The sequence below is a fragment of the Dipodomys spectabilis genome, unplaced genomic scaffold (assembly GCF_019054845.1).
Source record: "Dipodomys spectabilis isolate Male_0828 unplaced genomic scaffold, ASM1905484v1 ptg000219l, whole genome shotgun sequence".
Lineage (NCBI taxonomy): Eukaryota > Metazoa > Chordata > Mammalia > Rodentia > Heteromyidae > Dipodomys > Dipodomys spectabilis.
In genome coordinates, this window is record NW_024870896.1 from 4,849,993 (window position 1) to 4,872,543 (window position 22,551).

General features: G+C 64.4%; 3 long non-coding RNA genes and 13 other non-coding genes across 17 annotated transcripts in view; all 16 read right to left on the reverse strand.

The window, feature by feature from the left end:
• Positions 1-1,882, reverse strand: part of LOC122122953 — a 57,257-nt gene extending 55,375 nt beyond the window's left edge. For both annotated transcript variants that reach the window (XR_006150217.1, XR_006150216.1), the window contains exon 1: positions 1,741-1,882. This is a non-coding gene — a long non-coding RNA (uncharacterized LOC122122953). The remainder of the gene's footprint in view (positions 1-1,740) is intronic.
• Positions 1,528-1,621, reverse strand: LOC122123056. Its single transcript, XR_006150270.1, has one exon. It is a non-coding gene; the product is annotated as a small nucleolar RNA SNORD116 (small nucleolar RNA).
• A 730-nt stretch (positions 1,883-2,612) lies between the features above and the next one.
• LOC122123091 lies at positions 2,613-2,709 on the reverse strand. The gene has a single exon (XR_006150303.1). It is a non-coding gene; the product is annotated as a small nucleolar RNA SNORD116 (small nucleolar RNA).
• A 159-nt stretch (positions 2,710-2,868) lies between these two features.
• On the reverse strand, positions 2,869-8,543 carry LOC122122955. The gene is made up of 4 exons (XR_006150218.1): positions 8,402-8,543; positions 6,195-6,340; positions 5,072-5,222; positions 2,869-3,009 (listed from the first exon to the last, which is right to left on the reverse strand). It is a non-coding gene; the product is annotated as an uncharacterized LOC122122955 (long non-coding RNA).
• Positions 4,859-4,952, reverse strand: LOC122123058. The gene has a single exon (XR_006150272.1). It is a non-coding gene; the product is annotated as a small nucleolar RNA SNORD116 (small nucleolar RNA).
• On the reverse strand, positions 5,944-6,040 carry LOC122123093. The gene has a single exon (XR_006150305.1). It is a non-coding gene; the product is annotated as a small nucleolar RNA SNORD116 (small nucleolar RNA).
• Positions 8,189-8,282, reverse strand: LOC122123059. Its single transcript, XR_006150273.1, has one exon. It is a non-coding gene; the product is annotated as a small nucleolar RNA SNORD116 (small nucleolar RNA).
• Positions 8,544-9,273: 730 nt separating the features above from the next.
• Positions 9,274-9,370, reverse strand: LOC122123094. Its single transcript, XR_006150306.1, has one exon. It is a non-coding gene; the product is annotated as a small nucleolar RNA SNORD116 (small nucleolar RNA).
• A 2,155-nt stretch (positions 9,371-11,525) lies between these two features.
• LOC122123060 lies at positions 11,526-11,619 on the reverse strand. The gene has a single exon (XR_006150274.1). It is a non-coding gene; the product is annotated as a small nucleolar RNA SNORD116 (small nucleolar RNA).
• A 993-nt stretch (positions 11,620-12,612) lies between these two features.
• Positions 12,613-12,709, reverse strand: LOC122123095. The gene has a single exon (XR_006150307.1). It is a non-coding gene; the product is annotated as a small nucleolar RNA SNORD116 (small nucleolar RNA).
• Positions 12,710-12,868: 159 nt separating this feature from the next.
• Positions 12,869-22,551, reverse strand: part of LOC122122975 — a 50,286-nt gene continuing 40,603 nt past the window's right edge. Inside the window, exons 26-31 of the long non-coding RNA XR_006150224.1 lie at positions 21,770-21,920; positions 19,548-19,693; positions 18,421-18,571; positions 16,204-16,349; positions 15,077-15,227; positions 12,869-13,009 (exon numbers count right to left, since the gene is read on the reverse strand). This is a non-coding gene — a long non-coding RNA (uncharacterized LOC122122975). The remainder of the gene's footprint in view (positions 13,010-15,076; positions 15,228-16,203; positions 16,350-18,420; positions 18,572-19,547; positions 19,694-21,769; positions 21,921-22,551) is intronic.
• Positions 14,864-14,957, reverse strand: LOC122123061. The gene has a single exon (XR_006150275.1). It is a non-coding gene; the product is annotated as a small nucleolar RNA SNORD116 (small nucleolar RNA).
• On the reverse strand, positions 15,953-16,049 carry LOC122123029. The gene has a single exon (XR_006150244.1). It is a non-coding gene; the product is annotated as a small nucleolar RNA SNORD116 (small nucleolar RNA).
• LOC122123062 lies at positions 18,208-18,301 on the reverse strand. The gene has a single exon (XR_006150276.1). It is a non-coding gene; the product is annotated as a small nucleolar RNA SNORD116 (small nucleolar RNA).
• LOC122123030 lies at positions 19,297-19,393 on the reverse strand. Its single transcript, XR_006150245.1, has one exon. It is a non-coding gene; the product is annotated as a small nucleolar RNA SNORD116 (small nucleolar RNA).
• LOC122123063 lies at positions 21,557-21,650 on the reverse strand. Its single transcript, XR_006150277.1, has one exon. It is a non-coding gene; the product is annotated as a small nucleolar RNA SNORD116 (small nucleolar RNA).

Consider the following 22,551-nt stretch of genomic DNA (forward strand, 5'->3'; position numbering starts at 1 on the left):
GTTGTCGCAGGACCACGCCTTGAAATCTCTGCCCGCCACCTGCACACACCCATGCAGTGTCTGCCACTCACAGCCCGTCTCCTTTCACCAGCATCGTCGTACCGGCAACAGGGCCCAGGGGGCGCCCGCGCTAAGCTGCTTCTCCTTCAACCCTCCTGCACGGACTCTGCCAGGGCCTCTGCCCACTGTCGGGGGAGGACTGGGGACGCCTCTGAGCCGCCTGCTGACGGCAGGCTCCTCGGAGCCCCAATTCACAAGGCCCTGCCCAACACAGAGAAACACAGAGCCTGCCCAATGCTCCTCCTTCCCCCCCGCCACCCCCCACACACACTCAGCCATGACGGCCCTACCGACCTAGACCCATCCGGCCCAAGGCCTGCCCACTCTGCCTATCCTGGCCGGGCCATGCAAGCATCCACCGGCTTGGCTCGACTGCCACAGTCCCGCTAACGGACTGCTAGTGCTTTGGCCAAGGACCTGCACCCACACCTCCATCGCACCCCACGGGCCAACCGCGGGACTCCTCAGCCTCCTCCCCACAGGCCTGCGCAACCTGCGCTGCCGGCGGGGGACACTAACGGCACAAGCGCCCGCCACCATCACACCGCGCACCCTGCCCAAGGCTGTCCCCAGACCAGCAAGAAAACTCAGCGGACAGTCTCTGCCCAGGCCCCGCACTCCGCCTCAAGTCAATCCTGGGCCTGGCCGCACCGCACTCTGCACCCCCGGGGGTGGATTTCCCCAAAGGGCCCGGGCGCTTGAAACCCGCACCCAACCACCCCTCCCCACCCCCCGTTCCGCAGTGCACCAAATGCGCCTGCAGGGGACCAGGGCACACAATGACCACAGGGCCCAAACCAGCCCCACTGCAGCTCCCCGCCCGCCCGCCCGCCCGCCCGCCCGCCCGCCCCATGGGGAACTCAGCCCTGGCCACTGCAAGCCGCCAAACGCACCCCTGCACTGCGCACTCCTCCCACTCCCCGCATGCCAACAGGGACCCAATCCTCTCCTAGCTGGCTCCACTGTCCGCCCCAAGGCGGGCTCTCCTTCCCCATACCCTCAACGGGGAACCTCTGGGCAGCAAAACTTGGTCTCTGGGAGACCAACACCAAGCCTGCGGGGGTGGGCTAGCCCAAACCTCGGCCACACACACCTCGGGCCACAAAACCTCAACACCACACACGCTTCTACTGAGGGCACACGCTTCTACCTGGGGATCCAATCACCACGCGCACATCTGTCAAACACCTAGGCGCCTCCTCCTCTTCCTACCCGGGGACACGCACCGGCTGCCCCGTCACAGCCCAGCCGGCCAGAGGCCAGGGATGCCTATCGCGGGCACAGGCTGGGCGTGGCCTCCATCCACCTAACCAAACTGCCCCACAGAGCGAGTGTGCTCCCAACCCACAGCAAGCCCAGGATGGCAATGTCTGAGTGCCAGGGAGGCGGTCTTCAGCAAGCGCCCCGCAGGTGCAAAGAATGTGTGCGACTGCGACTCGGGCCCCCGCTCCTACACTACCTGACTGTGGACCTCAGTCACGATGAGAACGACGGTTATAGAGTTTTCACTCATTTTGTTCAGCTTCCAAGGAATGTTATTTTGGGGAGTCATCATCGATCCAAGCACACCCGCTGGGCGCCAAGCAGCACACGGCACGCTGGGCGCCAGCAGCTCGGGGCAGGCCAAGCTCCAGCCCACACCGACGACAGCGGGACCCCCTCGGGCACAGCGAGGCTTACCTCCCTCTCTCCTCGGGGCCGATGCACTGTCCACGGCGGGTCACGACCCAGCAGGCCGGGCGGCTCGCGCCCCTTCAAGGCTACACTGCTCTCTGGGCCTGGCTGCCAACCCGTGGCCCCGCTGACCGAAGGTCTCCTGGGAAATCAGTGCCTGGGAGCGAAGAGAAATCAAGAGGGCCGTTGAGGAAAGGACCAAGGCCAATGGCTGACCCGTCGCGCAAAACTCCCTCCTTGCCCTAGCTCCATAGCTCTCTTTCATTCTCCTATCCCGCCCTCACGGGGCTTGTCTGGCCCATGAGCACAACAGCTCGTAGGAAGGCAGGCAAAACTTGGGGCCCATTAGTCGCACAGGATGTATGTGTGCGCGCGCGCGCGTGTGTGTGTGTGTGTGAGCGGGCGCACGTGCGTGTGTGTTCGTGTGCCTGTGCCTGGGGGTTGGGGTTTCTTTGTGCAAGTGTGAGACGGTGGTGGTGAAGGGATTGGTTGTTGGAGTCTACGCGTTGCGGTGTGTCCAAGGCAGCCGTTTGCGGGTGCATGCCTTTCAAACGCTGCCTATTCGTCCCCTGGACAAGGGACTGGCAGCCCGACGGCGCCCACGTGGCCAAAGACCACGGAGTCGGCAAGCAGAGCAAGGATGTGCTACTAACTGGTTGGCTGGCAGCTCTAGACACTTGAGCAGAAGCGAGACCCAGACGGGTCGGCCCAACCTCGGCCTCACAGGCAAGCCCCACTGGAGAAAGGAACGGTGAGTGCCAGGGCCCACTGCCGTGGCTGGCTACCTGTCTAGGGCTGCCGCCCGTGCCGGGGCACAAATGCGTGTGAGGGAAAGGCCTTCCTGGCTCCTACACTAGCTGGCTGGTGCAAAAAGTGCCGGACCTCAGTCACCGATGAGCGGAGACGGGAGTGAGTTTTCACTCATTTTGTTCAGCTTTTCCAAGGAATGTTTTTTTGGGGAATCATCATCGATCCAAGCACAGGCTCTGGGCGCCGAGCGGGACCCGGCCCGCGGGGCGCGAGCAGCACTGGCCAGGACATTTGCCGCAACGCCGAACGGCAAGCCTTGAGCAGCTCCCACCCACACCAAGGACCAGCACGGAACCCCCTTGGGCCCAGTAAGGCTCACCTCTCTCTCCCCGGGGCCGATGCACTGTCCACGGCGGGACAGGGAGCAGGCCGGGCGGCTCGCGCCCCTTCAAGGCTACACTGCTCCCTGGGCCTGGCATGCACCCCGAGGTCCCGCTGACCGAAGGCATCCTGGGCAATCAGCGCCTGGGGACCGAGAACAATCAAGAGCGCCGTTGAGGAAAAGGAACGAGGCCAAGAGCTGACCCGTCACGCCAACTCGCAGCTTGCCCCAACTCCACAGCTATCTGTCTTCTGCTTTCCGGTGCCACCCTCCTCCAGGGGTTTCGGCACGACCATGCGCCTGTGACAGCGCTCGGGGTCTACCAAGCCAGATGAGGGGGCCCGTGGGTGGGGGCATGCGTGCCTGTGTTGCGTGTGTGTCTGTTCGTGGGTGTGCGGGTGTGCGGGTTCGCGTGGGCGTCAGGTTGGTGTGGGCCAGCTACCCTGACCCACTACCCAGTCCTGTGTAGTTGTCGCAGGACCACGCCTTGAAATCTCTGCCCGCCACCTGCACACACCCATGCAGTGTCTGCCACTCACAGCCCGTCTCCTTTCACCAGCATCGTCGTACCGGCAACAGGGCCCAGGGGGCGCCCGCGCTAAGCTGCTTCTCCTTCAACCCTCCTGCACGGACTCTGCCAGGGCCTCTGCCCACTGTCGGGGGAGGACTGGGGACGCCTCTGAGCCGCCTGCTGACGGCAGGCTCCTCGGAGCCCCAATTCACAAGGCCCTGCCCAACACAGAGAAACACAGAGCCTGCCCAATGCTCCTCCTTCCCCCCCGCCACCCCCCCCCACACACTCAGCCATGACGGCCCTACCGACCTAGACCCATCCGGCCCAAGGCCTGCCCACTCTGCCTATCCTGGCCGGGCCATGCAAGCATCCACCGGCTTGGCTCGACTGCCACAGTCCCGCTAACGGACTGCTAGTGCTTTGGCCAAGGACCTGCACCCACACCTCCATCGCACCCCACGGGCCAACCGCGGGACTCCTCAGCCTCCTCCCCACAGGCCTGCGCAACCTGCGCTGCCGGCGGGGGACACTAACGGCACAAGCGCCCGCCACCATCACACCGCGCACCCTGCCCAAGGCTGTCCCCAGACCAGCAAGAAAACTCAGCGGACAGTCTCTGCCCAGGCCCCGCACTCCGCCTCAAGTCAATCCTGGGCCTGGCCGCACCGCACTCTGCACCCCCGGGGGTGGATTTCCCCAAAGGGCCCGGGCGCTTGAAACCCGCACCCAACCACCCCTCCCCACCCCCCGTTCCGCAGTGCACCAAATGCGCCTGCAGGGGACCAGGGCACACAATGACCACAGGGCCCAAACCAGCCCCACTGCAGCTCCCCGCCCGCCCGCCCGCCCGCCCGCCCGCCCCATGGGGAACTCAGCCCTGGCCACTGCAAGCCGCCAAACGCACCCCTGCACTGCGCACTCCTCCCACTCCCCGCATGCCAACAGGGACCCAATCCTCTCCTAGCTGGCTCCACTGTCCGCCCCAAGGCGGGCTCTCCTTCCCCATACCCTCAACGGGGAACCTCTGGGCAGCCAGACTTGGTCTCTGGGAGACCAACACCAAGCCTGCGGGGGTGGGCTAGCCCAAACCTCGGCCACACACACCTCGGGCCACAAAACCTCAACACCACACACGCTTCTACTGAGGGCACACGCTTCTACCTGGGGATCCAATCACCACGCGCACATCTGTCAAACACCTAGGCGCCTCCTCCTCTTCCTACCCGGGGACACGCACCGGCTGCCCCGTCACAGCCCAGCCGGCCAGAGGCCAGGGATGCCTATCGCGGGCACAGGCTGGGCGTGGCCTCCATCCACCTAACCAAACTGCCCCACAGAGCGAGTGTGCTCCCAACCCACAGCAAGCCCAGGATGGCAGTGTCTGAGTGCCAGGGAGGCGGTCTTCAGCAAGCGCCCCGCAGGTGCAAAGAATGTGTGCGACTGCGACTCGGGCCCCCGCTCCTACACTACCTGACTGTGGACCTCAGTCACGATGAGAACGACGGTTATAGAGTTTTCACTCATTTTGTTCAGCTTCCAAGGAATGTTATTTTGGGGAGTCATCATCGATCCAAGCACACCCGCTGGGCGCCAAGCAGCACACGGCACGCTGGGCGCCAGCAGCTCGGGGCAGGCCAAGCTCCAGCCCACACCGACGACAGCGGGACCCCCTCGGGCACAGCGAGGCTTACCTCCCTCTCTCCTCGGGGCCGATGCACTGTCCACGGCGGGTCACGACCCAGCAGGCCGGGCGGCTCGCGCCCCTTCAAGGCTACACTGCTCTCTGGGCCTGGCTGCCAACCCGTGGCCCCGCTGACCGAAGGTCTCCTGGGAAATCAGCGCCTGGGAGCGAAGAGAAATCAAGAGGGCCGTTGAGGAAAGGACCAAGGCCAATGGCTGACCCGTCGCGCAAAACTCCCTCCTTGCCCTAGCTCCATAGCTCTCTTTCATTCTCCTATCCCGCCCTCACGGGGCTTGTCTGGCCCATGAGCACAACAGCTCGTAGGAAGGCAGGCAAAACTTGGGGCCCATTAGTCGCACAGGATGTATGTGTGCGCGCGCGCGCGTGTGTGTGTGTGTGTGAGCGGGCGCACGTGCGTGTGTGTTCGTGTGCCTGTGCCTGGGGGTTGGGGTTTCTTTGTGCAAGTGTGAGACGGTGGTGGTGAAGGGATTGGTTGTTGGAGTCTACGCGTTGCGGTGTGTCCAAGGCAGCCGTTTGCGGGTGCATGCCTTTCAAACGCTGCCTATTCGTCCCCTGGACAAGGGACTGGCAGCCCGACGGCGCCCACGTGGCCAAAGACCACGGAGTCGGCAAGCAGAGCAAGGATGTGCTACTAACTGGTTGGCTGGCAGCTCTAGACACTTGAGCAGAAGCGAGACCCAGACGGGTCGGCCCAACCTCGGCCTCACAGGCAAGCCCCACTGGAGAAAGGAACGGTGAGTGCCAGGGCCCACTGCCGTGGCTGGCTACCTGTCTAGGGCTGCCGCCCGTGCCGGGGCACAAATGCGTGTGAGGGAAAGGCCTTCCTGGCTCCTACACTAGCTGGCTGGTGCAAAAAGTGCCGGACCTCAGTCACCGATGAGCGGAGACGGGAGTGAGTTTTCACTCATTTTGTTCAGCTTTTCCAAGGAATGTTTTTTTGGGGAATCATCATCGATCCAAGCACAGGCTCTGGGCGCCGAGCGGGACCCGGCCCGCGGGGCGCGAGCAGCACTGGCCAGGACATTTGCCGCAACGCCGAACGGCAAGCCTTGAGCAGCTCCCACCCACACCAAGGACCAGCACGGAACCCCCTTGGGCCCAGTAAGGCTCACCTCTCTCTCCCCGGGGCCGATGCACTGTCCACGGCGGGACAGGGAGCAGGCCGGGCGGCTCGCGCCCCTTCAAGGCTACACTGCTCCCTGGGCCTGGCATGCACCCCGAGGTCCCGCTGACCGAAGGCATCCTGGGCAATCAGCGCCTGGGGACCGAGAACAATCAAGAGCGCCGTTGAGGAAAAGGAACGAGGCCAAGAGCTGACCCGTCACGCCAACTCGCAGCTTGCCCCAACTCCACAGCTATCTGTCTTCTGCTTTCCGGTGCCACCCTCCTCCAGGGGTTTCGGCACGACCATGCGCCTGTGACAGCGCTCGGGGTCTACCAAGCCAGATGAGGGGGCCCGTGGGTGGGGGCATGCGTGCCTGTGTTGCGTGTGTGTCTGTTCGTGGGTGTGCGGGTGTGCGGGTTCGCGTGGGCGTCAGGTTGGTGTGGGCCAGCTACCCTGACCCACTACCCAGTCCTGTGTAGTTGTCGCAGGACCACGCCTTGAAATCTCTGCCCGCCACCTGCACACACCCATGCAGTGTCTGCCACTCACAGCCCGTCTCCTTTCACCAGCATCGTCGTACCGGCAACAGGGCCCAGGGGGCGCCCGCGCTAAGCTGCTTCTCCTTCAACCCTCCTGCACGGACTCTGCCAGGGCCTCTGCCCACTGTCGGGGGAGGACTGGGGACGCCTCTGAGCCGCCTGCTGACGGCAGGCTCCTCGGAGCCCCAATTCACAAGGCCCTGCCCAACACAGAGAAACACAGAGCCTGCCCAATGCTCCTCCTTCCCCCCCGCCACCCCCCACACACACTCAGCCATGACGGCCCTACCGACCTAGACCCATCCGGCCCAAGGCCTGCCCACTCTGCCTATCCTGGCCGGGCCATGCAAGCATCCACCGGCTTGGCTCGACTGCCACAGTCCCGCTAACGGACTGCTAGTGCTTTGGCCAAGGACCTGCACCCACACCTCCATCGCACCCCACGGGCCAACCGCGGGACTCCTCAGCCTCCTCCCCACAGGCCTGCGCAACCTGCGCTGCCGGCGGGGGACACTAACGGCACAAGCGCCCGCCACCATCACACCGCGCACCCTGCCCAAGGCTGTCCCCAGACCAGCAAGAAAACTCAGCGGACAGTCTCTGCCCAGGCCCCGCACTCCGCCTCAAGTCAATCCTGGGCCTGGCCGCACCGCACTCTGCACCCCCGGGGGTGGATTTCCCCAAAGGGCCCGGGCGCTTGAAACCCGCACCCAACCACCCCTCCCCACCCCCCGTTCCGCAGTGCACCAAATGCGCCTGCAGGGGACCAGGGCACACAATGACCACAGGGCCCAAACCAGCCCCACTGCAGCTCCCCGCCCGCCCGCCCGCCCGCCCGCCCGCCCCATGGGGAACTCAGCCCTGGCCACTGCAAGCCGCCAAACGCACCCCTGCACTGCGCACTCCTCCCACTCCCCGCATGCCAACAGGGACCCAATCCTCTCCTAGCTGGCTCCACTGTCCGCCCCAAGGCGGGCTCTCCTTCCCCATACCCTCAACGGGGAACCTCTGGGCAGCAAAACTTGGTCTCTGGGAGACCAACACCAAGCCTGCGGGGGTGGGCTAGCCCAAACCTCGGCCACACACACCTCGGGCCACAAAACCTCAACACCACACACGCTTCTACTGAGGGCACACGCTTCTACCTGGGGATCCAATCACCACGCGCACATCTGTCAAACACCTAGGCGCCTCCTCCTCTTCCTACCCGGGGACACGCACCGGCTGCCCCGTCACAGCCCAGCCGGCCAGAGGCCAGGGATGCCTATCGCGGGCACAGGCTGGGCGTGGCCTCCATCCACCTAACCAAACTGCCCCACAGAGCGAGTGTGCTCCCAACCCACAGCAAGCCCAGGATGGCAATGTCTGAGTGCCAGGGAGGCGGTCTTCAGCAAGCGCCCCGCAGGTGCAAAGAATGTGTGCGACTGCGACTCGGGCCCCCGCTCCTACACTACCTGACTGTGGACCTCAGTCACGATGAGAACGACGGTTATAGAGTTTTCACTCATTTTGTTCAGCTTCCAAGGAATGTTATTTTGGGGAGTCATCATCGATCCAAGCACACCCGCTGGGCGCCAAGCAGCACACGGCACGCTGGGCGCCAGCAGCTCGGGGCAGGCCAAGCTCCAGCCCACACCGACGACAGCGGGACCCCCTCGGGCACAGCGAGGCTTACCTCCCTCTCTCCTCGGGGCCGATGCACTGTCCACGGCGGGTCACGACCCAGCAGGCCGGGCGGCTCGCGCCCCTTCAAGGCTACACTGCTCTCTGGGCCTGGCTGCCAACCCGTGGCCCCGCTGACCGAAGGTCTCCTGGGAAATCAGTGCCTGGGAGCGAAGAGAAATCAAGAGGGCCGTTGAGGAAAGGACCAAGGCCAATGGCTGACCCGTCGCGCAAAACTCCCTCCTTGCCCTAGCTCCATAGCTCTCTTTCATTCTCCTATCCCGCCCTCACGGGGCTTGTCTGGCCCATGAGCACAACAGCTCGTAGGAAGGCAGGCAAAACTTGGGGCCCATTAGTCGCACAGGATGTATGTGTGCGCGCGCGCGCGTGTGTGTGTGTGTGTGAGCGGGCGCACGTGCGTGTGTGTTCGTGTGCCTGTGCCTGGGGGTTGGGGTTTCTTTGTGCAAGTGTGAGACGGTGGTGGTGAAGGGATTGGTTGTTGGAGTCTACGCGTTGCGGTGTGTCCAAGGCAGCCGTTTGCGGGTGCATGCCTTTCAAACGCTGCCTATTCGTCCCCTGGACAAGGGACTGGCAGCCCGACGGCGCCCACGTGGCCAAAGACCACGGAGTCGGCAAGCAGAGCAAGGATGTGCTACTAACTGGTTGGCTGGCAGCTCTAGACACTTGAGCAGAAGCGAGACCCAGACGGGTCGGCCCAACCTCGGCCTCACAGGCAAGCCCCACTGGAGAAAGGAACGGTGAGTGCCAGGGCCCACTGCCGTGGCTGGCTACCTGTCTAGGGCTGCCGCCCGTGCCGGGGCACAAATGCGTGTGAGGGAAAGGCCTTCCTGGCTCCTACACTAGCTGGCTGGTGCAAAAAGTGCCGGACCTCAGTCACCGATGAGCGGAGACGGGAGTGAGTTTTCACTCATTTTGTTCAGCTTTTCCAAGGAATGTTTTTTTGGGGAATCATCATCGATCCAAGCACAGGCTCTGGGCGCCGAGCGGGACCCGGCCCGCGGGGCGCGAGCAGCACTGGCCAGGACATTTGCCGCAACGCCGAACGGCAAGCCTTGAGCAGCTCCCACCCACACCAAGGACCAGCACGGAACCCCCTTGGGCCCAGTAAGGCTCACCTCTCTCTCCCCGGGGCCGATGCACTGTCCACGGCGGGACAGGGAGCAGGCCGGGCGGCTCGCGCCCCTTCAAGGCTACACTGCTCCCTGGGCCTGGCATGCACCCCGAGGTCCCGCTGACCGAAGGCATCCTGGGCAATCAGCGCCTGGGGACCGAGAACAATCAAGAGCGCCGTTGAGGAAAAGGAACGAGGCCAAGAGCTGACCCGTCACGCCAACTCGCAGCTTGCCCCAACTCCACAGCTATCTGTCTTCTGCTTTCCGGTGCCACCCTCCTCCAGGGGTTTCGGCACGACCATGCGCCTGTGACAGCGCTCGGGGTCTACCAAGCCAGATGAGGGGGCCCGTGGGTGGGGGCATGCGTGCCTGTGTTGCGTGTGTGTCTGTTCGTGGGTGTGCGGGTGTGCGGGTTCGCGTGGGCGTCAGGTTGGTGTGGGCCAGCTACCCTGACCCACTACCCAGTCCTGTGTAGTTGTCGCAGGACCACGCCTTGAAATCTCTGCCCGCCACCTGCACACACCCATGCAGTGTCTGCCACTCACAGCCCGTCTCCTTTCACCAGCATCGTCGTACCGGCAACAGGGCCCAGGGGGCGCCCGCGCTAAGCTGCTTCTCCTTCAACCCTCCTGCACGGACTCTGCCAGGGCCTCTGCCCACTGTCGGGGGAGGACTGGGGACGCCTCTGATCCGCCTGCTGACGGCCGGCTCCTCGGAGCCCCAATTCACAAGGCCCTGCCCAACACAGAGAAACACAGAGCCTGCCCAATGCTCCTCCTTCCCCCCCGCCACCCCCCACACACACTCAGCCATGACGGCCCTACCGACCTAGACCCATCCGGCCCAAGGCCTGCCCACTCTGCCTATCCTGGCCGGGCCATGCAAGCATCCACCGGCTTGGCTCGACTGCCACAGTCCCGCTAACGGACTGCTAGTGCTTTGGCCAAGGACCTGCACCCACACCTCCATCGCACCCCACGGGCCAACCGCGGGACTCCTCAGCCTCCTCCCCACAGGCCTGCGCAACCTGCGCTGCCGGCGGGGGACACTAACGGCACAAGCGCCCGCCACCATCACACCGCGCACCCTGCCCAAGGCTGTCCCCAGACCAGCAAGAAAACTCAGCGGACAGTCTCTGCCCAGGCCCCGCACTCCGCCTCAAGTCAATCCTGGGCCTGGCCGCACCGCACTCTGCACCCCCGGGGGTGGATTTCCCCAAAGGGCCCGGGCGCTTGAAACCCGCACCCAACCACCCCTCCCCACCCCCCGTTCCGCAGTGCACCAAATGCGCCTGCAGGGGACCAGGGCACACAATGACCACAGGGCCCAAACCAGCCCCACTGCAGCTCCCCGCCCGCCCGCCCGCCCGCCCGCCCGCCCCATGGGGAACTCAGCCCTGGCCACTGCAAGCCGCCAAACGCACCCCTGCACTGCGCACTCCTCCCACTCCCCGCATGCCAACAGGGACCCAATCCTCTCCTAGCTGGCTCCACTGTCCGCCCCAAGGCGGGCTCTCCTTCCCCATACCCTCAACGGGGAACCTCTGGGCAGCCAGACTTGGTCTCTGGGAGACCAACACCAAGCCTGCGGGGGTGGGCTAGCCCAAACCTCGGCCACACACACCTCGGGCCACAAAACCTCAACACCACACACGCTTCTACTGAGGGCACACGCTTCTACCTGGGGATCCAATCACCACGCGCACATCTGTCAAACACCTAGGCGCCTCCTCCTCTTCCTACCTGGGGACACAAGCCACGCACCGGCTGCCCCGTCACAGCCCAGCCGGCCAGAGGCCAGGGATGCCTATCGCGGGCACAGGCTGGGCGTGGCCTCCATCCACCTAACCAAACTGCACAACAGAGCGAGCGTGCTCCCAACCCACAGCAAGCCCAGGATGGCAGTGTCTGAGTGCCAGGGAGGCGGTCTTCAGCAAGCGCCCCGCAGGTGCAAAGAATGTGTGCGACTGCGACTCGGGCCCCCGCTCCTACACTACCTGACTGTGGACCTCAGTCACGATGAGAACGACGGTTATAGAGTTTTCACTCATTTTGTTCAGCTTCCAAGGAATGTTATTTTGGGGAGTCATCATCGATCCAAGCACACCCGCTGGGCGCCAAGCAGCACACGGCACGCTGGGCGCCAGCAGCTCGGGGCAGGCCAAGCTCCAGCCCACACCGACGACAGCGGGACCCCCTCGGGCACAGCGAGGCTTACCTCCCTCTCTCCTCGGGGCCGATGCACTGTCCACGGCGGGTCACGACCCAGCAGGCCGGGCGGCTCGCGCCCCTTCAAGGCTACACTGCTCTCTGGGCCTGGCTGCCAACCCGTGGCCCCGCTGACTGAAGGTCTCCTGGGAAATCAGTGCCTGGGAGCGAAGAGAAATCAAGAGGGCCGTTGAGGAAAGGACCAAGGCCAATGGCTGACCCGTCGCGCAAAACTCCCTCCTTGCCCTAGCTCCATAGCTCTCTTTCATTCTCCTATCCCGCCCTCACGGGGCTTGTCTGGCCCATGAGCACAACAGCTCGTAGGAAGGCAGGCAAAACTTGGGGCCCATTAGTCGCACAGGATGTATGTGTGCGCGCGCGCGCGTGTGTGTGTGTGTGTGTGAGCGGGCGCACGTGCGTGTGTGTTCGTGTGCCTGTGCCTGGGGGTTGGGGTTTCTTTGTGCAAGTGTGAGACGGTGGTGGTGAAGGGATTGGTTGTTGGAGTCTACGCGTTGCGGTGTGTCCAAGGCAGCCGTTTGCGGGTGCATGCCTTTCAAACGCTGCCTATTCGTCCCCTGGACAAGGGACTGGCAGCCCGACGGCGCCCACGTGGCCAAAGACCACGGAGTCGGCAAGCAGAGCAAGGATGTGCTACTAACTGGTTGGCTGGCAGCTCTAGACACTTGAGCAGAAGCGAGACCCAGACGGGTCGGCCCAACCTCGGCCTCACAGGCAAGCCCCACTGGAGAAAGGAACGGTGAGTGCCAGGGCCCACTGCCGTGGCTGGCTACCTGTCTAGGGCTGCCGCCCGTGCCGGGGCACAAATGCGTGTGAGGGAAAGGCCTTCCTGGCTCCTACACTAGCTGGCTGGTGCAAAAAGTGCCGGACCTCAGTCACCGATGAGCGGAGACGGGAGTGAGTTTTCACTCATTTTGTTCAGCTTTTCCAAGGAATGTTTTTTTGGGGAATCATCATCGATCCAAGCACAGGCTCTGGGCGCCGAGCGGGACCCGGCCCGCGGGGCGCGAGCAGCACTGGCCAGGACATTTGCCGCAACGCCGAACGGCAAGCCTTGAGCAGCTCCCACCCACACCAAGGACCAGCACGGAACCCCCTTGGGCCCAGTAAGGCTCACCTCTCTCTCCCCGGGGCCGATGCACTGTCCACGGCGGGACAGGGAGCAGGCCGGGCGGCTCGCGCCCCTTCAAGGCTACACTGCTCCCTGGGCCTGGCATGCACCCCGAGGTCCCGCTGACCGAAGGCATCCTGGGCAATCAGCGCCTGGGGACCGAGAACAATCAAGAGCGCCGTTGAGGAAAAGGAACGAGGCCAAGAGCTGACCCGTCACGCCAACTCGCAGCTTGCCCCAACTCCACAGCTATCTGTCTTCTGCTTTCCGGTGCCACCCTCCTCCAGGGGTTTCGGCACGACCATGCGCCTGTGACAGCGCTCGGGGTCTACCAAGCCAGATGAGGGGGCCCGTGGGTGGGGGCATGCGTGCCTGTGTTGCGTGTGTGTCTGTTCGTGGGTGTGCGGGTGTGCGGGTTCGCGTGGGCGTCAGGTTGGTGTGGGCCAGCTACCCTGACCCACTACCCAGTCCTGTGTAGTTGTCGCAGGACCACGCCTTGAAATCTCTGCCCGCCACCTGCACACACCCATGCAGTGTCTGCCACTCACAGCCCGTCTCCTTTCACCAGCATCGTCGTACCGGCAACAGGGCCCAGGGGGCGCCCGCGCTAAGCTGCTTCTCCTTCAACCCTCCTGCACGGACTCTGCCAGGGCCTCTGCCCACTGTCGGGGGAGGACTGGGGACGCCTCTGAGCCGCCTGCTGACGGCAGGCTCCTCGGAGCCCCAATTCACAAGGCCCTGCCCAACACAGAGAAACACAGAGCCTGCCCAATGCTCCTCCTTCCCCCCCCGCCACCCCCCCCCCACACACTCAGCCATGACGGCCCTACCGACCTAGACCCATCCGGCCCAAGGCCTGCCCACTCTGCCTATCCTGGCCGGGCCATGCAAGCATCCACCGGCTTGGCTCGACTGCCACAGTCCCGCTAACGGACTGCTAGTGCTTTGGCCAAGGACCTGCACCCACACCTCCATCGCACCCCACGGGCCAACCGCGGGACTCCTCAGCCTCCTCCCCACAGGCCTGCGCAACCTGCGCTGCCGGCGGGGGACACTAACGGCACAAGCGCCCGCCACCATCACACCGCGCACCCTGCCCAAGGCTGTCCCCAGACCAGCAAGAAAACTCAGCGGACAGTCTCTGCCCAGGCCCCGCACTCCGCCTCAAGTCAATCCTGGGCCTGGCCGCACCGCACTCTGCACCCCCGGGGGTGGATTTCCCCAAAGGGCCCGGGCGCTTGAAACCCGCACCCAACCACCCCTCCCCACCCCCCGTTCCGCAGTGCACCAAATGCGCCTGCAGGGGACCAGGGCACACAATGACCACAGGGCCCAAACCAGCCCCACTGCAGCTCCCCGCCCGCCCGCCCGCCCGCCCGCCCGCCCCATGGGGAACTCAGCCCTGGCCACTGCAAGCCGCCAAACGCACCCCTGCACTGCGCACTCCTCCCACTCCCCGCATGCCAACAGGGACCCAATCCTCTCCTAGCTGGCTCCACTGTCCGCCCCAAGGCGGGCTCTCCTTCCCCATACCCTCAACGGGGAACCTCTGGGCAGCCAGACTTGGTCTCTGGGAGACCAACACCAAGCCTGCGGGGGTGGGCTAGCCCAAACCTCGGCCACACACACCTCGGGCCACAAAACCTCAACACCACACACGCTTCTACTGAGGGCACACGCTTCTACCTGGGGATCCAATCACCACGCGCACATCTGTCAAACACCTAGGCGCCTCCTCCTCTTCCTACCCGGGGACACAAGCCACGCACCGGCTGCCCCGTCACAGCCCAGCCGGCCAGAGGCCAGGGATGCCTATCGCGGGCACAGGCTGGGCGTGGCCTCCATCCACCTAACCAAACTGCCCCACAGAGCGAGCGTGCTCCCAACCCACAGCAAGCCCAGGATGGCAGTGTCTGAGTGCCAGGGAGGCGGTCTTCAGCAAGCGCCCCGCAGGTGCAAAGAATGTGTGCGACTGCGACTCGGGCCCCCGCTCCTACACTGACTGTGGACCTCAGTCACGATGAGAACGACGGTTATAGAGTTTTCACTCATTTTGTTCAGCTTCCAAGGAATGTTATTTTGGGGAGTCATCATCGATCCAAGCACACCCGCTGGGCGCCAAGCAGCACACGGCACGCTGGGCGCCAGCAGCTCGGGGCAGGCCAAGCTCCAGCCCACACCGACGACAGCGGGACCCCCTCGGGCACAGCGAGGCTTACCTCCCTCTCTCCTCGGGGCCGATGCACTGTCCACGGCGGGTCACGACCCAGCAGGCCGGGCGGCTCGCGCCCCTTCAAGGCTACACTGCTCTCTGGGCCTGGCTGCCAACCCGTGGCCCCGCTGACCGAAGGTCTCCTGGGAAATCAGCGCCTGGGAGCGAAGAGAAATCAAGAGGGCCGTTGAGGAAAGGACCAAGGCCAATGGCTGACCCGTCGCGCAAAACTCCCTCCTTGCCCTAGCTCCATAGCTCTCTTTCATACTCCTATCCCGCCCTCACGGGGCTTGTCTGGCCCATGAGCACAACAGCTCGTAGGAAGGCAGGCAAAACTTGGGGCCCATTAGTCGCACAGGATGTATGTGTGCGCGCGCGCGCGTGTGTGTGTGTGTGTGTGAGCGGGCGCACATGCGTGTGTGTGATCGTGTGCCTGTGCCTGGGGGTTGGGGTTTCTTTGTGCAAGTGTGAGACGGTGGTGGTGAAGGGATTGGTTGTTGGAGTCTACGCGTTGCGGTGTGTCCAAGGCAGCCGTTTGCGGGTGCATGCCTTTCAAACGCTGCCTATTCGTCCCCTGGACAAGGGACTGGCAGCCCGACGGCGCCCACGTGGCCAAAGACCACGGAGTCGGCAAGCAGAGCAAGGATGTGCTACTAACTGGTTGGCTGGCAGCTCTAGACACTTGAGCAGAAGCGAGACCCAGACGGGTCGGCCCAACCTCGGCCTCACAGGCAAGCCCCACTGGAGAAAGGAACGGTGAGTGCCAGGGCCCACTGCCGTGGCTGGCTACCTGTCTAGGGCTGCCGCCCGTGCCGGGGCACAAATGCGTGTGAGGGAAAGGCCTTCCTGGCTCCTACACTAGCTGGCTGGTGCAAAAAGTGCCGGACCTCAGTCACCGATGAGCGGAGACAGGAGTGAGTTTTCACTCATTTTGTTCAGCTTTTCCAAGGAATGTTTTTTTGGGGAATCATCATCGATCCAAGCACAGGCTCTGGGCGCCGAGCGGGACCCGGCCCGCGGGGCGCGAGCAGCACTGGCCAGGACATTTGCCGCAACGCCGAACGGCAAGCCTTGAGCAGCTCCCACCCACACCAAGGACCAGCACGGAACCCCCTTGGGCCCAGTAAGGCTCACCTCTCTCTCCCCGGGGCCGATGCATTGTCCACGGCGGGACAGGGAGCAGGCCGGGCGGCTCGCGCCCCTTCAAGGCTACACTGCTCCCTGGGCCTGGCATGCACCCCGAGGTCCCGCTGACCGAAGGCATCCTGGGCAATCAGCGCCTGGGGACCGAGAACAATCAAGAGCGCCGTTGAGGAAAAGGAACGAGGCCAAGAGCTGACCCGTCACGCCAACTCGCAGCTTGCCCCAACTCCACAGCTATCTGTCTTCTGCTTTCCGGTGCCACCCTCCTCCAGGGGTTTCGGCACGACCATGCGCCTGTGACAGCGCTCGGGGTCTACCAAGCCAGATGAGGGGGCCCGTGGGTGGGGGCATGCGTGCCTGTGTTGCGTGTGTGTCTGTTCGTGGGTGTGCGGGTGTGCGGGTTCGCGTGGGCGTCAGGTTGGTGTGGGCCAGCTACCCTGACCCACTACCCAGTCCTGTGTAGTTGTCGCAGGACCACGCCTTGAAATCTCTGCCCGCCACCTGCACACACCCATGCAGTGTCTGCCACTCACAGCCCGTCTCCTTTCACCAGCATCGTCGTACCGGCAACAGGGCCCAGGGGGCGCCCGCGCTAAGCTGCTTCTCCTTCAACCCTCCTGCACGGACTCTGCCAGGGCCTCTGCCCACTGTCGGGGGAGGACTGGGGACGCCTCTGAGCCGCCTGCTGACGGCAGGCTCCTCGGAGCCCCAATTCACAAGGCCCTGCCCAACACAGAGAAACACAGAGCCTGCCCAATGCTCCTCCTTCCCCCCCCGCCACCCCCCCCCCACACACTCAGCCATGACGGCCCTACCGACCTAGACCCATCCGGCCCAAGGCCTGCCCACTCTGCCTATCCTGGCCGGGCCATGCAAGCATCCACCGGCTTGGCTCGACTGCCACAGTCCCGCTAACGGACTGCTAGTGCTTTGGCCAAGGACCTGCACCCACACCTCCATCGCACCCCACGGGCCAACCGCGGGACTCCTCAGCCTCCTCCCCACAGGCCTGCGCAACCTGCGCTGCCGGCGGGGGACACTAACGGCACAAGCGCCCGCCACCATCACACCGCGCACCCTGCCCAAGGCTGTCCCCAGACCAGCAAGAAAACTCAGCGGACAGTCTCTGCCCAGGCCCCGCACTCCGCCTCAAGTCAATCCTGGGCCTGGCCGCACCGCACTCTGCACCCCCGGGGGTGGATTTCCCCAAAGGGCCCGGGCGCTTGAAACCCGCACCCAACCACCCCTCCCCACCCCCCGTTCCGCAGTGCACCAAATGCGCCTGCAGGGGACCAGGGCACACAATGACCACAGGGCCCAAACCAGCCCCACTGCAGCTCCCCGCCCGCCCGCCCGCCCGCCCGCCCGCCCCATGGGGAACTCAGCCCTGGCCACTGCAAGCCGCCAAACGCACCCCTGCACTGCGCACTCCTCCCACTCCCCGCATGCCAACAGGGACCCAATCCTCTCCTAGCTGGCTCCACTGTCCGCCCCAAGGCGGGCTCTCCTTCCCCATACCCTCAACGGGGAACCTCTGGGCAGCCAGACTTGGTCTCTGGGAGACCAACACCAAGCCTGCGGGGGTGGGCTAGCCCAAACCTCGGCCACACACACCTCGGGCCACAAAACCTCAACACCACACACGCTTCTACTGAGGGCACACGCTTCTACCTGGGGATCCAATCACCACGCGCACATCTGTCAAACACCTAGGCGCCTCCTCCTCTTCCTACCCGGGGACACAAGCCACGCACCGGCTGCCCCGTCACAGCCCAGCCGGCCAGAGGCCAGGGATGCCTATCGCGGGCACAGGCTGGGCGTGGCCTCCATCCACCTAACCAAACTGCCCCACAGAGCGAGCGTGCTCCCAACCCACAGCAAGCCCAGGATGGCAGTGTCTGAGTGCCAGGGAGGCGGTCTTCAGCAAGCGCCCCGCAGGTGCAAAGAATGTGTGCGACTGCGACTCGGGCCCCCGCTCCTACACTACCTGACTGTGGACCTCAGTCACGATGAGAACGACGGTTATAGAGTTTTCACTCATTTTGTTCAGCTTCCAAGGAATGTTATTTTGGGGAGTCATCATCGATCCAAGCACACCCGCTGGGCGCCAAGCAGCACACGGCACGCTGGGCGCCAGCAGCTCGGGGCAGGCCAAGCTCCAGCCCACACCGACGACAGCGGGACCCCCTCGGGCACAGCGAGGCTTACCTCCCTCTCTCCTCGGGGCCGATGCACTGTCCACGGCGGGTCACGACCCAGCAGGCCGGGCGGCTCGCGCCCCTTCAAGGCTACACTGCTCTCTGGGCCTGGCTGCCAACCCGTGGCCCCGCTGACCGAAGGTCTCCTGGGAAATCAGCGCCTGGGAGCGAAGAGAAATCAAGAGGGCCGTTGAGGAAAGGACCAAGGCCAATGGCTGACCCGTCGCGCAAAACTCCCTCCTTGCCCTAGCTCCATAGCTCTCTTTCATTCTCCTATCCCGCCCTCACGGGGCTTGTCTGGCCCATGAGCACAACAGCTCGTAGGAAGGCAGGCAAAACTTGGGGCCCATTAGTCGCACAGGATGTATGTGTGCGCGCGCGCGCGTGTGTGTGTGTGTGTGTGAGCGGGCGCACATGCGTGTGTGTGATCGTGTGCCTGTGCCTGGGGGTTGGGGTTTCTTTGTGCAAGTGTGAGACGGTGGTGGTGAAGGGATTGGTTGTTGGAGTCTACGCGTTGCGGTGTGTCCAAGGCAGCCGTTTGCGGGTGCATGCCTTTCAAACGCTGCCTATTCGTCCCCTGGACAAGGGACTGGCAGCCCGACGGCGCCCACGTGGCCAAAGACCACGGAGTCGGCAAGCAGAGCAAGGATGTGCTACTAACTGGTTGGCTGGCAGCTCTAGACACTTGAGCAGAAGCGAGACCCAGACGGGTCGGCCCAACCTCGGCCTCACAGGCAAGCCCCACTGGAGAAAGGAACGGTGAGTGCCAGGGCCCACTGCCGTGGCTGGCTACCTGTCTAGGGCTGCCGCCCGTGCCGGGGCACAAATGCGTGTGAGGGAAAGGCCTTCCTGGCTCCTACACTAGCTGGCTGGTGCAAAAAGTGCCGGACCTCAGTCACCGATGAGCGGAGACAGGAGTGAGTTTTCACTCATTTTGTTCAGCTTTTCCAAGGAATGTTTTTTTGGGGAATCATCATCGATCCAAGCACAGGCTCTGGGCGCCGAGCGGGACCCGGCCCGCGGGGCGCGAGCAGCACTGGCCAGGACATTTGCCGCAACGCCGAACGGCAAGCCTTGAGCAGCTCCCACCCACACCAAGGACCAGCACGGAACCCCCTTGGGCCCAGTAAGGCTCACCTCTCTCTCCCCGGGGCCGATGCACTGTCCACGGCGGGACAGGGAGCAGGCCGGGCGGCTCGCGCCCCTTCAAGGCTACACTGCTCCCTGGGCCTGGCATGCACCCCGAGGTCCCGCTGACCGAAGGCATCCTGGGCAATCAGCGCCTGGGGACCGAGAACAATCAAGAGCGCCGTTGAGGAAAAGGAACGAGGCCAAGAGCTGACCCGTCACGCCAACTCGCAGCTTGCCCCAACTCCACAGCTATCTGTCTTCTGCTTTCCGGTGCCACCCTCCTCCAGGGGTTTCGGCACGACCATGCGCCTGTGACAGCGCTCGGGGTCTACCAAGCCAGATGAGGGGGCCCGTGGGTGGGGGCATGCGTGCCTGTGTTGCGTGTGTGTCTGTTCGTGGGTGTGCGGGTGTGCGGGTTCGCGTGGGCGTCAGGTTGGTGTGGGCCAGCTACCCTGACCCACTACCCAGTCCTGTGTAGTTGTCGCAGGACCACGCCTTGAAATCTCTGCCCGCCACCTGCACACACCCATGCAGTGTCTGCCACTCACAGCCCGTCTCCTTTCACCAGCATCGTCGTACCGGCAACAGGGCCCAGGGGGCGCCCGCGCTAAGCTGCTTCTCCTTCAACCCTCCTGCACGGACTCTGCCAGGGCCTCTGCCCACTGTCGGGGGAGGACTGGGGACGCCTCTGAGCCGCCTGCTGACGGCAGGCTCCTCGGAGCCCCAATTCACAAGGCCCTGCCCAACACAGAGAAACACAGAGCCTGCCCAATGCTCCTCCTTCCCCCCCCCGCCACCCCCCCCCCACACACTCAGCCATGACGGCCCTACCGACCTAGACCCATCCGGCCCAAGGCCTGCCCACTCTGCCTATCCTGGCCGGGCCATGCAAGCATCCACCGGCTTGGCTCGACTGCCACAGTCCCGCTAACGGACTGCTAGTGCTTTGGCCAAGGACCTGCACCCACACCTCCATCGCACCCCACGGGCCAACCGCGGGACTCCTCAGCCTCCTCCCCACAGGCCTGCGCAACCTGCGCTGCCGGCGGGGGACACTAACGGCACAAGCGCCCGCCACCATCACACCGCGCACCCTGCCCAAGGCTGTCCCCAGACCAGCAAGAAAACTCAGCGGACAGTCTCTGCCCAGGCCCCGCACTCCGCCTCAAGTCAATCCTGGGCCTGGCCGCACCGCACTCTGCACCCCCGGGGGTGGATTTCCCCAAAGGGCCCGGGCGCTTGAAACCCGCACCCAACCACCCCTCCCCACCCCCCGTTCCGCAGTGCACCAAATGCGCCTGCAGGGGACCAGGGCACACAATGACCACAGGGCCCAAACCAGCCCCACTGCAGCTCCCCGCCCGCCCGCCCGCCCGCCCGCCCGCCCGCCCCATGGGGAACTCAGCCCTGGCCACTGCAAGCCGCCAAACGCACCCCTGCACTGCGCACTCCTCCCACTCCCCGCATGCCAACAGGGACCCAATCCTCTCCTAGCTGGCTCCACTGTCCGCCCCAAGGCGGGCTCTCCTTCCCCATACCCTCAACGGGGAACCTCTGGGCAGCCAGACTTGGTCTCTGGGAGACCAACACCAAGCCTGCGGGGGTGGGCTAGCCCAAACCTCGGCCACACACACCTCGGGCCACAAAACCTCAACACCACACACGCTTCTACTGAGGGCACACGCTTCTACCTGGGGATCCAATCACCACGCGCACATCTGTCAAACACCTAGGCGCCTCCTCCTCTTCCTACCCGGGGACACAAGCCACGCACCGGCTGCCCCGTCACAGCCCAGCCGGCCAGAGGCCAGGGATGCCTATCGCGGGCACAGGCTGGGCGTGGCCTCCATCCACCTAACCAAACTGAGCCACAGAGCGAGCGTGCTCCCAACCCACAGCAAGCCCAGGATGGCAGTGTCTGAGTGCCAGGGAGGCGGTCTTCAGCAAGCGCCCCGCAGGTGCAAAGAATGTGTGCGACTGCGACTCGGGCCCCCGCTCCTACACTACCTGACTGTGGACCTCAGTCACGATGAGAACGACGGTTATAGAGTTTTCACTCATTTTGTTCAGCTTCCAAGGAATGTTATTTTGGGGAGTCATCATCGATCCAAGCACACCCGCTGGGCGCCAAGCAGCACACGGCACGCTGGGCGCCAGCAGCTCGGGGCAGGCCAAGCTCCAGCCCACACCGACGACAGCGGGACCCCCTCGGGCACAGCAAGGCTTACCTCCCTCTCTCCTCGGGGCCGATGCACTGTCCACGGCGGGTCACGACCCAGCAGGCCGGGCGGCTCGCGCCCCTTCAAGGCTACACTGCTCTCTGGGCCTGGCTGCCAACCCGTGGCCCCGCTGACCGAAGGTCTCCTGGGAAATCAGCGCCTGGGAGCGAAGAGAAATCAAGAGGGCCGTTGAGGAAAGGACCAAGGCCAATGGCTGACCCGTCGCGCAAAACTCCCTCCTTGCCCTAGCTCCATAGCTCTCTTTCATTCTCCTATCCCGCCCTCACGGGGCTTGTCTGGCCCATGAGCACAACAGCTCGTAGGAAGGCAGGCAAAACTTGGGGCCCATTAGTCGCACAGGATGTATGTGTGCGCGCGCGCGCGTGTGTGTGTGTGTGTGTGAGCGGGCGCACATGCGTGTGTGTGATCGTGTGCCTGTGCCTGGGGGTTGGGGTTTCTTTGTGCAAGTGTGAGACGGTGGTGGTGAAGGGATTGGTTGTTGGAGTCTACGCGTTGCGGTGTGTCCAAGGCAGCCGTTTGCGGGTGCATGCCTTTCAAACGCTGCCTATTCGTCCCCTGGACAAGGGACTGGCAGCCCGACGGCGCCCACGTGGCCAAAGACCACGGAGTCGGCAAGCAGAGCAAGGATGTGCTACTAACTGGTTGGCTGGCAGCTCTAGACACTTGAGCAGAAGCGAGACCCAGACGGGTCGGCCCAACCTCGGCCTCACAGGCAAGCCCCACTGGAGAAAGGAACGGTGAGTGCCAGGGCCCACTGCCGTGGCTGGCTA